Source organism: Lemur catta, chromosome X, assembly GCF_020740605.2.
Source record: "Lemur catta isolate mLemCat1 chromosome X, mLemCat1.pri, whole genome shotgun sequence".
Classification (NCBI taxonomy): Eukaryota; Metazoa; Chordata; class Mammalia; order Primates; family Lemuridae; genus Lemur; species Lemur catta.
The window spans coordinates 54,563,105-54,576,198 of NC_059155.1; the positions used below are offsets into that span (position 1 = coordinate 54,563,105).

The 13,094-nt window shown below is 35.2% G+C and overlaps 1 pseudogene; it reads left to right on the top strand.

Annotated features, from left to right (window-relative positions):
- Window positions 1-372: 372 nt before the first annotated feature.
- Window positions 373-1,394, top strand: LOC123628014 (annotated as a pseudogene).
- The last annotated feature ends 11,700 nt before the right edge of the window (window positions 1,395-13,094 follow it).

Below are 13,094 nucleotides of genomic sequence, written 5' to 3' on the forward strand. Positions count from 1 at the left end.
TTCATTCAAGAAAATTGAATGCAATCTGAAGAACAGAGAGAAAATACAATGAAGAAAAATGAACAGAGCTTTGGAGCAATATGGCCATCATCAAGCCCACCAACATATGTGCAATGGGAGTATCAGAAGTAGAGAAAAAAGAGAAAGAAGTAGAAAAAATATTACAAGAAATGCAGGCTAACAACTTCCCCAATTTGATGAAAACCATTAATCTATGAACACAAGAAGCTTGACAAAATCCAAGTAGGATTAACACAGACGTGCACACCCAGACACATTATATCAAAAATGTTGAAAGAGAAACAAAAAGTACATGTTGAAAGCAGCAAGAAAAACAATGTAATACCCTGCCCCACGCCTCCCCAGGCCGAGATGTTGCGGCTTGGCTGCCGGCTGAGGCAGCTTGGGGCAGCACCAGGCACTCGGGTCTCTGCTCAGCTCCCTTCTGGTGCCGAATTGCCTAAGAAAGCTGGCGTGACGAACAAGGCCAGTGGGTAAAAGCCAGAGTAAGGAACCAGAGAGACCACTTCCTCCCTTAGCTCCTGTGGCTGTTGATCGTAAAGGTTGTGTAACCGTAATTATCCATGCCAAACCTGGCTCCAAACAAAATGCTGTAACAGATTTGACAGCAGACACCGTAAATGTAGCTATTGCAGCACCTCCATCAGAGGGAGAAGCTAATGCTAAGCTCTGTTGGTATCTTTCCAAGGTCTTAGAACTCAGGAAGAGTGATGTGGTTTTGGATAAGGGGGGTGAATCTTGTGAAAAGGTGGTGAAACTTTTGGCCTCCACAACTCCAGAAGAGATCTTGAAGTTAAAAAAGGAAGCCAAAAAGAAATAAAATCAAGAAATGAAAGGCAGCCAGGCATAGTGGTTCATGCCTGTAATCCTAGCACTCTGGGAGGCTAAGGCAGGAGGATCACTTGAGGTCAGGAGTTCGAGACCAGCCTGAGCAAAAGTGACACCCTGTCTCTACATGAATAAATAAATAAAGTTTTTTTTTAAGAAAAAAAAGAAAAAATGCATCATTGGGAAGCTTTTTTATTGCTAATGACAAAGAGTCTGTAAAATAGGAAAATATATTTGAATGCACAGAATAACATGGGAAAATATGTATATATTTAAATAAGATTCAAAAACGTAGAAATTTTTAAAGTACTGTACATTATTATATAGGTTCCAAAATCCCTGACCGCAAACAGCCTGGAACATGCTCTTCTGATTTCATGGCATTACAAAATAACAGAGCTGGAAAGGGTATTCAAGATGACCTGATTTACCACCTTTAATTCTGTGATGGGGTTTCTGATACCCAGAAGTTGAGAGACTTATTCGAGATCATACCTTGCAAGATGGCAACTGGAACCCAGATTCCTTGACTTCTTGTTGAATGAAGTTTATCATGATTGTAAACAAAAATGATAATATCTCTACAACAGTTCTGGAATTCTGGGGATTGCCTTCTAATCCAGTTTACAAATGGCAGAGAGAAACCTTTCACACTGCTTTGTAGTCTTACCTTATATTTTAAGATGTTTATCTAAATGCAAAAATGTTTTTCACATCTTTTTAAAGACAATATTGAACATTTTGTAAAAAATTAAGAACAATCAAGACTTATAATTTAATGTGAATTGTAATTTTTAAGAGATCACTGAATTTTCTTCTTCCTCCATGATAACTTGCAATCATCAAATCCAGTAGTTCTTATGAATCTCCAAAGATCCTTAAAAGAAGGAAGAGGACCTGGAAGCTATTTTCAGTATTTGTAAAAGCCTATCAAAAATCACATTTATATTTGGGTTTCAAAAGCTAATAATAAATACATTTTATATAAAAAGAAAAACAATGAGATACTATTCCATTGTATATATATTATTTCTTCATTCATCTGTCAACGGACATTTAGGTCATTTCCCAATAAACATTGGATTGATAATATCTCTCCAAGATCCTGATTTCAATTCTCTTGGACAAATACCCAGAAGTGGGATTACTGGATCATATGGGAGTGCTATTTTAATTTTTTGAGGAACTTCCATACTGTTTTCCATAGCAGCTGAACCATTTTGTATTCCCACAAAAAGTGTACAAGGGTTCCAATTCCTCCACATTCTTACCAAAACTTGATATCTTTTATTTTTATAATAGCCATCCTAACAGGGGCAAGTTGATATATCATTATGGCTTTGATTTGCATTTATCTGATTATTAGTGATGTTCAGTATCTTTCTTATATCTGATGGCCACTTACATGTCTTCTCTGGAGAAATGTCTATTTAAGTCTTTATAGAAAATTTTTAAAATCAACTTATTAGTTTTTTTACTATTGAGTTGTAGGGGTTCCTGATATGTTCTGTTAATGTCAGATAAATGGTTTGAAAATATTTTCTCCCAACACATAGGCAGCCTTTGCGCTATGCTGATTGTTTCTTTTGCTATGGAGAAGTTTTTTAGTTTGACATTGTCCCAAAAGTTTATTTTTGTTTTGTTACCTGGGCTTTTGATTCATGAAATCCTTGCCAAAACCAATGTCATGAAGCTTTCCCCCTATGTTTTCTTCTATGAGTTTTACAGTTGCAGGTTTTATGGTTAAGTCTTTAATCCATTTGGAGTTGATGTTTGTGTATAATGTAAGATATGTTTGTGGATATCCAGTTTTCCCAACACCATTCATAGAAGAGATGTTTTCCCCATTGTGTGCTCTTGGTACCCTTATCAAAGATAAGTTTACCATCCATATGTGGATGTATTTCTGAGCTCTCTATGCTATTTCACTGTCTATATGTGTGTTTATATGCCAATATCATACATTTTAATTACTATTGCTTTATATTTTGAAATCAGGAAGTGTGATGTCTCCAACTATGTTCTTATTAAAGATTGCTTTGTCTATTTGGGAACTTTTGTATTTCCATATGAATTTTAGAATTATTTTTCGATTTCTGTAAAAAATTGCATTGAAATTTTGATAGCGATTGCATTGAATCTGTAGCTTGCTATGGGTAGTATGAACATTTTTAAGAATATCAAGTCCTGCAATTCATAAATACAGGTTGTCTTTACATTTGTTTGTATCTTTTTAAATTTCCTTTCATCAAAGTTTTATACTTTTCACTGTACAAGTCTTTCACCTCCTCAAGTTTATTCCTATGTAGTTTATTCTTTCTGATGCTGCTGTAAATGGAATTATTTTCTTTATTTCCTTTTTGGATAGTATGTTGTTAGAGTATAGAAATATAACTGATTTTTGTACGTTGATTTTGTATCCCGCCACTTTTTTGAATTCATTTGTTAATTGTAACAGTTTGTGGAGTCTTTATGGTTTTCTATATATAAGATCATGTCATCTGCAAATGGAGATAATTTAATTTCTTCCTTTCTGATTTGAATGCCTTTTATTTCGTTTTCTTGGTTATTTGCTCTGACTGGGACTTCCAGTACTATGTTGAATAGAAGTGGTGATAGAGGGTATGGTATCCTTACCTTCTTCCTGATCTAAGAGGAAAAGCTTTCAGTTTTTCACTGTTGAGTATGATGTTAGCTGTGGGCTTATCATATATGGCCTTTATTATGTTGAGGTACATCTATACCTAATTTGTTGAGAGTTTTTATTACAAAAGAATGTCAAATTTTGTCAAATGCTTTTTCTTCATCTATTGAGATGATCATATGACTTTTTCCTTTCATTCTGTTAATGTAGTGCAATATATATTAATTATATAATTATGTGTGTTGAACAGCCTTTGCATCCCAGGCATAAATCCTGATTGATCACTGTGTATGATTTTTTTAATGTGTTGTTGAATTCAGTTTGCTAGTATTTTGTTGAGGATTTTTGCATCTATATTGATCAGAGATATTGGCCTGTAGTTTTCTTTTCTTGTGATGTCTTTGTCTGGCTTTAGTACCAAAGTAATGTTAGTGTCATAAAATGAATTTGGAAGTGTTCCCTCCTCTTCAACTTTTTGAAAGAATTTGAGAAGAATTGGCATTAATTTTCTTTTAAACGTTTCATAGAATTCACCACTTAAACCATCCCACCCTGGCATTTTCTTTTTTGGAAAATCTTTTATTACTAATTCAATTTCCTTGCTGTTTATAGATCTGTTCAGACTTTCTCTTTATTCATGATTCAGTCTTGATAGGTTGTATGTTTCTAGGAATTTATCCATTTCTTCCAGGTTATCTGATTTGTTGGATTATAACTCTCCATAGTAATCTCTTATGATTCTTTTTATTTCTGTTGTGATGTCTCCTCTTTCATATCTGATTTTATTTATTTGAGTCTTCTTTCTTTTCTTCTTAGTTACTCTAGCTAATAGTTCTTAAATTTTTTAATCTTTTCAAAAAACCAACTCTTAGTTTTGTTGATTTTTTCCTATTGTTTTTCTATCTCTATTTCATTTATTTTTACACTAATCTTTATTACTTCTTTCCTTTTGCTAACTTTGGGCCTAGTTCGTTCTTTTTTTCTATTTCTTTAAGGTGTAAAGGTAGGTTGTTTGTTTGAGATCTTTCTTCTTTTTTCATACAGGCATTTATTCCTATAAACTTCCCTATTAGTACAGCTTTTGCTGCCTCCCATAAGTTTTGGAATATTGTATTTTTATTTAAATCAATGTATTTTCTAATTTCCCCTTTGATTTCCTCTTTGATCCACTGGTTTTTCAAAAGTGTATTGTTTAATTTCCACATGTCCATGAATTTTCCTGCTTTCCTACTGCTATTGATTTCTAATTTCCCTCCATTGTTGTCAGAAAATATACTTGGTATGATATTGATCTTCTTAAATTTGTTAAGAATTGTCTTCTTCCTCTCAATAGATGCATAAAAAGCAGTCAACAAAAGTCAGCACCCTTTTATGATAAGAACACTTAACAAAATAGGCATAGACAGGACTTAACTGAAAATGATAAAAGGAATATACCACAAACCCACAGCCATCATCATACTGGATGGGGAAAAATTGAAAGTATTCCCACTTAGAATGGAACCAGACAAGGTTGCCCACTATCACCACTTCTATTCAACATAGTGCTGGAAGTCCTAGCCAAAGCAATCAGACAAGAGAAAGAAATCAAGGACATCCAAATGGGGGCAGAAGAGGTGAAACTATTGCTCTTTGCTGAAGATATGATCTTATATCTAGAAAACTGCAAAGATTCTACCATGAGACTACTGGAATTGATAAACAAATTCAGCAAAGCCTCAGGTTACAAAATCAACGTACACAAATTAGTAGCATTCATATATGCAACAACAGTTAAACTGAGAACCAAATCAAAGACTCAATACCCTTCACAATAGCAAAAAAGAAAATAAAATACCTAGGAATATATTTAACTAAGAAGGTAAAAGGCCTCTACAGGGAGAACTATAAAACACTGAGGACAGAAATAGAGGAGGACATAAACAGATGGAAAACCATGCCATGCTCACAGATCGGCAGAATCAACATTGTTAAAATGTCTATACCACCCAAAGTGATCTACAGATTCAATGCAATCCCTGTTAAAATACCAACATCATTTTTCACAGATCTAGAAAAAAATTATGCTATGCTTCGTATGGAACCAGAGAAGACCCCATATAGCTAAAGAAAATGTAAGCAAAAAGAACAAATTGGGAGGCATCAATTTACCAGACATCAAGCTATACTACAAGGCTATAGTAACCAAAACAGCATGGCACTGGCACAAGAACAGAGACATAGACCAATGAAACACAACAGAGAACCTAGACATAAAACTATCCTCATATAGCCATCTGATCTTTGACAAAGCAGACAAAAAAACATACATTGGGGAAAAGAATCCCTATTCAATAAATGGTGCTGAGAAAATTGGATAGCCACATGTAGAAGACTGAAACAGGAACCGCACCACTCACCTCTCACAAAAATCAACTCACGATGGATAGCAGACTTAAACCTAAGGCATGAAACCATAAGGATTCTAGAAAGAAAATGTTGGAAAAACTCTTATAGCCATCGACCTACACAAAGAATTTATGAAGAAAACCCCAAAGGCAATCACAGCAACAACAAAAATAAATAAATGGGACCTGATCAAATTAAAAAGCTTCTGCACAGCCAAGGAAATGATCATCAGAGCAAACAGACACCTTACAGAATGGGAGAAAATATTTGCGTGCTATACATCCAACAAAGGGCTAATAACTAGAATCTATATAGAACTCAGGAAAATCAGCAAGAAAAAAATCAAACAACCCCATTAAAAAGTGGGCAAAGGACATAAACAGAAACTTTTCAAAAGGAGATAAACTAATGGTCAAGAAACATGAAAAAATGCTCAACATTTCTAATCATCAGGGAAATACAAATCAAAACCGCAATGAGATATCACTTAACTCCAGTGAGAATGGCTTTTATGAAATATCCCAAAACGACAAATGTTGGCATGGATGTGGAGAGATAGGAACACTCATACACTGCTGTTGGGACTGCAAACTCATACAACCTCTATGGAAAGTAATGTGGAGATACCTCAAAGAACTAAAAGTAGAAATACCATTTGACCCAGCAATTCCACTACTGGGCATCTACCCAAAGTCAAAAAAGACATTCTATAATAAAGACATCTGCACTCAAATGTTTATAGCAGCACAATTCACAATTGCAAAGATGTGGAAACAACCCAAGTGCCCATCAATACATGAGTGGATTAATAAAATGTGGTATATGTATACTATGGAGTATACTCAGCCACAAAAAATAATGGTGAACCAACATGTCTTACATTATCCTGGATTGAGCTGGAGCCCATTCTTCTAAGTGAAGTATCAGCAAGAGTGGAAAAACAAGCCTCACACATACTCACCATCAAATTCATACTAACTCATCGACACTTATGTGCACATATGGAACTAACATTCATCGGGTGTCAGGCAGGTAGGAGGGAATGGAGGGGATGGGTAAATTCATACCTAACAGATGTGGTGTGCAATATCTGGGGTTTGGGTATGCTGTAGCTCTGACTCAGATGGTGCAAAGGCAATATACGTAACCTAAACGTTTGTATCCCCATCATATTTCGAAATTTAAAAAAAAAAGAAAGAAAAAAAAAAAGACCTGTCTTATGACAAACATGTAATCTATCTTGGAGAATGTTCCATGTATACTTGAGAAGAATTGTAATTTCTTAAAAAGTGAAACATTCACCTACAATATCAACCACCCATTTTACTCCGTGGTATTTATCCAAAAGAAATGAGAGGAAATGTCCACAAAAAGACTTGTTCATAGCAGCTATATTTATAAAAACCAAAAACTGGAAACAGCCCAAATATCCATCAACAAGTAAATGGGTAAACAAATTTTGATATAGCCATACAATGTAATATACTATTCAGCAATATGTAGAAATGAATTACTGATATACACTACAACCTTGATTAATCTCAAAATATTTATGCTGAGTGAAAAAAGCAAGATTAAAAAACTCCATAAAGTGCAAATTGGTTTGTGATAATAGAAAACAAATTAGTAAAACTTGGGACAGTGCAGTAGAGCAGAAGGGAAGAGTTACAAAGGGGAATAAGAAATTTTGAGCGATGACAATTATGTTCTTAAGTGTGGTGATGGTTTCATGGTATATACATACATTTAGATTCATGAAATTGTGCATTCTAAAAGTGTGCAGCTTAATGTATGTCAATTATACTTCAATAAAGCTGTTTTAAAAATAAATAATGTTAACAAATAAAAAATAAATAGGAGCACTCAGTCCAACATGGAAAGAGCTTAGAAGTTGTCACTCCTGTTCTCACAGTAAGAAAAAATCTGAACGAGCTGAAACTAAACAATGCTTCTTAGATTTATCAATAAGTTGAGGGCATTGGGCAAACTACTGTACTACTCCAAAAATTGGGGATACAGGTAAATATAGAAAGTCACAGCTTACTGGAGCAGAAGCCCACCACTGGAGCCGGCACCATGTTACTGTTACCCAGTACATCATGTCTACCTTTAAACAAGAATTACAAGGCATACTAAAAAACAAAACACAGTTTGAAGAGACAGAGCAAGCAACAGAACTTGACTCAGATATGGCAGATTTTGCAATTATCAGACCAAGAAATTAAAATAACTGTCACTAATATACTAAGGGCTTATTGGAAAAAGCGGACAACATGCAAGATAAGATGAGTGATGTAAACAGACAGATGGAAACTCTAAGGGGAAAAAAAGGAAATGTTAGAAATTAAAAATACCATAAGAAAAATGAAGAATGTCTTTGATAGGCACATCAATAGATTAGACACAGCCAAGGAAAGAATCAGTGATCTTGAAGATATTCCAGTAGAAACTTCAAAAACTGAAATACAAAGAAAAAAAGGAATGAGAAAGGTGAAACAGAATATCCAAGAACCGTGAGATAATTACAAAAAGGGTAATATGCATAGTGGGAATACTAAAAGGATAATAAAGAGAGAAAGGAAAAAATAAATATTTGAAGCAATAATGATTGAGAATTTTTCAAAATTAATGACATACACCAAACCATAGATTCAGGAAGACACTGTAAGGAGAATAGAAAGAAAAGCCACTGACTGGTAGAAAAACATTTATAAAACACATCTGATAAAGGACTTGTGCCCAAAATACACAAAGAATTCTTAAAACTCAACTATAAGAAAACAGACCCAATAAAAAAAATTGGACAAAAGATCTGAACAGATGACTCACCAAGGAAGAGACACAGATGGCAAATAAGCATATGAAAAGATGCTCAACATCATACGTCATCAGGGAAATGTGAATCAAAATAACAATGAGGTATCACTACAAACCTAGTAGAACAGCCAAAATCCAAAATACTGGCAACACCAAATGCTGGCAAGAATCTAAAGCAAGAGGAATTCTTACTCATTGCTAATGGGAATGCAAAATGATACATCCATTGTGGAAGATAGTTTGGCAGTTTCCTACAATACCAAACATACTCTTACCATATGATCCAGTGATTGCACTCCTTGGTATTTACCCAAATGAATTGAAACTTATGTTTATACCAAAACTTACACAGAAATGTTTATAGCAGCTTTATTCAGAATTACCAAATCTTGGAAGCAACCAAGATGTCTTTCAATAGGTGAGTGGATAAACAAATTTTGGTACATTTGTAGAATGGAAATTTATTTGTCAATAAAAAAAAATGAGCTCTCAAACCACAAAGACATGGAGAAACTTCAAATGCATATCAGTAGGTGAAAGTAGCTGATGTTAACAGGCTAATACTATATTATTCCACCTATATGACAAAGGCAAAACTATGGAGACAATAAAAAGACCAGTGATTGACAGCATTTCTGAAGGAGAGAGGGAGGGATGAATAGGTGGATCGTAAGGGATTTTAGGGGAGTGAAACTATTTTGTATGATTCTGTGATGGTGGATACATGTCATTATACATTTGTCAAAACTCATAGAATATACAACACAAAGAGTGAACCCTAATCTAAACTATGGACTTTAGCCAACAATAATATGTCAATATTGGCTCATAGGCTGGGCGCGGCCACTCACGCCTGTAATCCTAGCACTCTGGGAGGCCAAGGTGGGAGGATCGTTTGAGCTCAGGAGTTTGAGACCAGCCTGAGCAACAGTGAGATCCCATCTCTACTAAAAATAGAAAGAAATTATATGGACAACTAAAAATATATACAGAAAAAATTAGCCAGGCATGGTGGCGCATGCCTGTAGCCCCAGCTACTCGGGAGGCTGAGGCAGAAGGATCACTTGAGCCCAGGAGTTTGAGGTTGCTGTGAGCTAGGCTGATACCATGGCACTCTAGCACAAGAAACAGAGTGAGACTCTGTCTCAAAAAATATATATTGGCTCATAATTGTAACAAATACATCACACTAATGCAAAATGTTAATAATAGGGGAAACTAGTGGGGAACAGGGCTATATGGAGACTTTCTGTACTTTCTACTCAATTTTTTGGTAAACCTCAAACTGCTCTAAAATATAAAGTCTATTGATTTTAAAATAAATAATTTAATAGCAATATAAGCACATTATATAAAAATATGGGCATAATATGAGGGGAAACAGCTAGAACTGCAATTGTTGGAGGGAATGTAAATTAGTACAGTCACTATGGAAAACTATATGGAGGTTCCTCAAAAAAACTAAAAATAGAACTATTATCCTAATGAAAAAAATCAATGTATCAAAGAGATACGTGCACTTTCATATTTATTGCAGCACTATTCACAATAGCCAAAATATGGAATCAACCTAAGTGCCCATGAATGGATGACTGAATAAAGAAATGTGGCATATACACAATGAAATACTATTCAGCCATACAAAGAATGAAATCTTGTCATTTGCAGAACATGGATGGAACTGGAGGCCATTATGTTACATGAAATAAGACAAGCACAGAAAGACAAATATCGCATGTTCTCATTCATATGTGGGAGCTTAAAAAATTGCTCTCATGGAGGTAGAGGATAGAACGATGATTACCAGAGGCTTGGAAGGCTTCGGGGGTGCAGGACAAGGGATTGGTTAATTGGTACTAAATTACAGTTACATAGTAGAAATAAGTAAGATCTAGTGTTTGGCAGTACAATGGGGCGACTACAGTTAACAATAATTTATTGCATATTTCAAAATAATTAGAGGAGTGGATTTGGAATGTCCCCAAAACAAAGAAATGATAAATATTTGAGGTAATGGATATCCCAGTTACCCTGATCCGATCATTGCATATTGAATGCTTGTATCAAAATATCACATGTACCCCATACATATGTACAACTATTATGTACCCATATTAATTAAAAATAAAATTTTAAAAAAGAAGAGAAAAAAATGAAACTCATAAAGTGAATTATTGATAAACCTGATCATATGTTTAAATAAAATTTCTCTTTGCATACACCACACGCAAAGCCAAAAGACAACAAATCAGTGTGGGAGCATTTGTGCAAATACATATATAATACGAATATTTATTTCAACAATACATTATATAATAACAAAAACATTGAAAAAATAACTGTCATTAAGAGAGGCTTTATTAAATAAATTCTGGTACCTCCACACAATGCAATACTATGGATTTGTTTTGTTTTTAATGAGGTAGATTTACATATACTGACATGGAAAGATGTCATGTGAAAAAAGCAAGTTGTAGAATTTCCATTGGTGTAAGATAAAAGCATATATTTATCTTTATATAGAGATATATGCTTGTTTGTATATGTATAGAAAATGTCTGTGAAGATATAAATGAAACTTTTAAGTTACTATCTCTGGTGATTGGTATTGGGAGAGCAAAGGGTTGGATAAGGACTTCTTGTTTTAGTTTATATATTCATTTATTCAACAAATATTGATTGAACTTCTATTATGCAGCCATACTGTTTTAGGTCCTGGGGATACAGATGAAGCCTCTGCTTTCATTTTGGAAGGGAAGCCAGACAACAAACAATTACATAAATGAACAACACAATTTCAGACAGTGATGAAGGCTATGCAGAAAAAAAAACAGGTGATATGACAGAGAGCAGTGGGAAAAGGAGTTGGGTGAGCTATTTCATAGTGCATGATTAGGCAAAGGCCTCTCTTAGGAAGTGACAATTGAGCAGAGACGAAAACAAGGGGCAAGCCACTGGAAAATCAAGGGGAAAAACATTTCAAAGAGAAGGAACACTCAGTGAGAAGGATCAAAGGTAAGAATAACCTTGGCATGTTCCAGAAACAGAGGCCAATGGAGCTGGAGCCTAGTAAATGAAGGGAAGGGTCAGAAGAGCTGACTGAGGGTCAGATCAGATCATGTCTGCACTGACTGTTTTTCTTTTGACAAAATTCAACACCCTTTTATGATAAGAACGCTTAACAAAATAGGCATAGACGGGACCTACCTAAAAATGATACAAGCCATATATGACAAACCCACAGCCAACATCATACTGAATGGGGAAAAATTGAAAGCATTCCCATTTAGAACTGGAACCAGACAAGGCTGCACACTGTCCCCATTACTTTTCAACATAGTATTGGAAGTCCTTGCGAGAGCTGTCAGGCAAGAGAGCAGAATCAAGGGAGTCCAAATAGGGAAAGAAGAGATCAAACTCTCACTCTTTGCTGATGATATGATGTTATATCTGGAAAACCTCAAGGATTCAACCAAGAGACTCCTGGAATTGATCAATGAATTCAGTAAAGTCTCAGGTTACAAAATCAATACACACAAATCAGAGGCATTCATATATGCCAATAACAGTCAATCGGAGAACCAAATTAAGGACTCAATACCCTTTTCTTTTATCTTTTTTTAAATAACAAGCTGTGATAATTTTAAAAATAACAATAATGTATTAATGCTTTAAAAAGAGATGAAGAGAATCAGATAGACTGGCTCCATCACTGGCTCTGGTACTTTGGTCAAGTTAATGTCACTAAGCCTCAGTTTCTTCATTTGTAAAATGACAAAAGTACACTCATTTCAGAGGGAAGAACTGCAAATTAAATTAAATCTATTTAAAAGGCTGTTCTGATTAGGACTCTTGGATGCAAGGAACAGAAACCCAGTGAAGCTAGATCAAAAATCAGAAATCCAAGGGTAAGAAATCAAGTACAAATAGAGCTTATTAAGCCTGGCACTGCAGAAAATTTCTGGATGAGGCATGGACCTCTGTTCTAGAGCTATAATTCATCTACACTACATGTCTGCTTCTCTCTGTACATCTGCCCCATGTTCCTTGCTCAGCCAACCACCCCCAGAACTTTAACAGGCACTTGACCTGGTCCATAATGCCATTCATCCATCCAGCATTCTGGTCTACTGGACCTGTCAGCCCAGCTCCCCACAACTAACTGGCAGTTCCCTTCTGGATCTCTTATTTCACATTCCCAAGAGAGCAATCTGATTGGCCCACCTCATTTTGTAAAGCTGGGCGGTACAACTCACAGGTTGTGGTGCTGGCCTTCCATCAGGTGCTGTATCCTAAGGGAGGAGTGGATGTAATACATAGTTATCACTTGACCATTCAGCAGGAGCTCTAAATAGAGCTGATCCTTCCAGAAGAGAATGTAAAGGTGGCAAGAAGT